General features: G+C 44.9%; 1 protein-coding gene across 1 annotated transcript in view; it reads left to right on the top strand.

Annotated features, from left to right (window-relative positions):
- The window catches only part of ankfn1 (ankyrin repeat and fibronectin type III domain containing 1), an 87,164-nt gene that overhangs the window by 70,380 nt on the left and 14,284 nt on the right, over positions 1–2,500 (top strand). The window lies entirely within an intron of this gene.

Consider the following 2,500-nt stretch of genomic DNA (forward strand, 5'->3'; position numbering starts at 1 on the left):
AACAACCAACGTACTACATAGAGAAGCTAAATGACCTCAAAGAGACACACACTGACTACAAAGAGACACACACTGACTACAATGAGAGACCTAACTGCTACAAAGAGATGATAAAGTTCTACAGAGACAAAGAGAGACATAGAATGGCTACAAAGAGACACACAATGGCTACAAAGAGACACACAATGGCTACAAAGAGACACACAATGGCTACAAAGAGACACACAATGGCTACAAAGAGACATACAATGGCTACAAAGAGACAAACAATGACTACAAAGAGACACACAATGGCTACAAAGAGACACACAATGGCTACAAAGAGACAAACAATGACTACAAAGAGACACACAATGGCTACAAAGAGACACACAATGGCTACAAAGAGACACACAATGGCTACAAAAAGACAAACAATGACTACAAAGAGACACACAATGGCTACAAAAAGACAAACAATGGCTACAAAAAGACAAACAATGACTACAAAGAGACACACAATGGCTACAAAAAGACAAACAATGACTACAAAGAGACACACAATGGCTACAAAAAGACAAACAATGACTACAAAGAGACACACAATGGCTACAAAGAGACAAACAATGGCTACAAAAAGACAAACAATGACTACAAAGAGACACAATTCCTCAAAGAGACACAATTACAAAGAGACACACAATGGCTACAAAGAGACGTACAATGACTACAAAGAGACACACAATGACTACAAAGAGACAAACAATGGCTACAAAAAGACAAACAATGACTACAAAGAGACATACAATGGCTACAAAAAGACAAACAATGACTACAAAGAGACAAACAATGACTACAAAGAGACATACAATGGCTACAAAGAGACAAACAATGACTACAAAGAGACACACAATGACTACAAAGAGACACACAATGACTACAAAGAGACACACCATGGCTACAAAGAGACAAACAATGACTACAAAGAGACATACAATGGCTACAAATAGACAAGCAATGACTACAAAGAGACAAACAATGACTACAAAGAGACACACAATGACTACAAAGAGACACACAATGGCTACAAAGAGACAAACAATGACTACAAAGAGACATACAATGGCTACAAATAGACAAGCAATGACTACAAAGAGACAAACAATGACTACAAAGAGACAAACAATGACTACAAAGAGACATACAATGGCTACAAAGAGACAAACAATGGCCACAAAGAGACATACAATGGCTACAAAGAGACAAACAATGGCTACAAAGAGACAAAAAATGACTACAAAGAGACATGACTGACTCATGTCAGAGTCTGACTCCAGATATCTGACTCCAGGTGTCTGACTCCAGGTGTCTGACTCCAGGTGTCTGACTCCGAGTGTCTGACTCCAGGTGTCTGATTCCAGGTGTCTGATTCCAGATGTCTGATTCCAGGTGTCTGATTCCAGGTGTCTGACTCCAGGTGTCTGATTCCAGGTGTCTGATTCCAGGTGTCTGACTCCAGGTGTCTGATTCCGGGTGTCTGATTCCAGGTGTCTGACTCCGAGTGTCTGATTCCAGGTGTCTGATTCCGGGTGTCTGACTCCGAGTGTCTGACTCCAGGTGTCTGATTCCAGGTGTCTGATTCCAGGTGTCTGATTCCAGGTGTCTGATTCCAGGTGTCTGACTCCAGGTGTCTGATTCCGGGTGTCTGATTCCAGGTGTCTGATTCCAGATGTCTGATTCCAGGTGTCTGATTCCGGGTGTCTGACTCCGAGTGTCTGACTCCAGGTGTCTGATTCCAGGTGTCTGATTCCAGGTGTCTGACTCCAGGTGTCTGATTCCAGGTGTCTGATTCCAGGTGTCTGACTCCAGGTGTCTGATTCCGGGTGTCTGATTCCAGGTGTCTGACTCCGAGTGTCTGATTCCAGGTGTCTGATTCCGGGTGTCTGACTCCGAGTGTCTGACTCCAGGTGTCTGATTCCAGGTGTCTGATTCCAGGTGTCTGATTCCAGGTGTCTGATTCCAGGTGTCTGACTCCAGGTGTCTGATTCCGGGTGTCTGATTCCAGGTGTCTGATTCCAGATGTCTGATTCCAGGTGTCTGATTCCGGGTGTCTGACTCCGAGTGTCTGACTCCAGGTGTCTGATTCCAGGTGTCTGACTCCAGGTGTCTGATTCCAGGTGTCTGATTCCGGGTGTCTGATTCCAGGTGTCTGATTCCAGGTGTCTGATTCCAGGTGTCTGATTCCAGGTGTCTGACTCCAGGTGTCTGATTACGGGTGTCTGACTCCGAGTGTCTGACTCCAGGTGTCTGATTCCAGGTGTCTGACTCCAGGTGTCTGATTCCAGTTGTCTGACTCCAGGTGTCTGATTACGGGTGTCTGACTCCGGGTGTCTGATTCCGGGTGTCTTATTCCAGGTGTCTGACTCCAGGTGTCTGATTCCAGGTGTCTGATTCCAGGTGTCTGATTCCAGGTGTCTGACTCCAGGTGTCTGATTCCAGGTGTCTGACTCCAGGTGTCTGA

The sequence above is a fragment of the Cyclopterus lumpus genome, chromosome 19, assembly GCF_009769545.1.
Source record: "Cyclopterus lumpus isolate fCycLum1 chromosome 19, fCycLum1.pri, whole genome shotgun sequence".
Taxonomy (NCBI): Eukaryota; Metazoa; Chordata; class Actinopteri; order Perciformes; family Cyclopteridae; genus Cyclopterus; species Cyclopterus lumpus.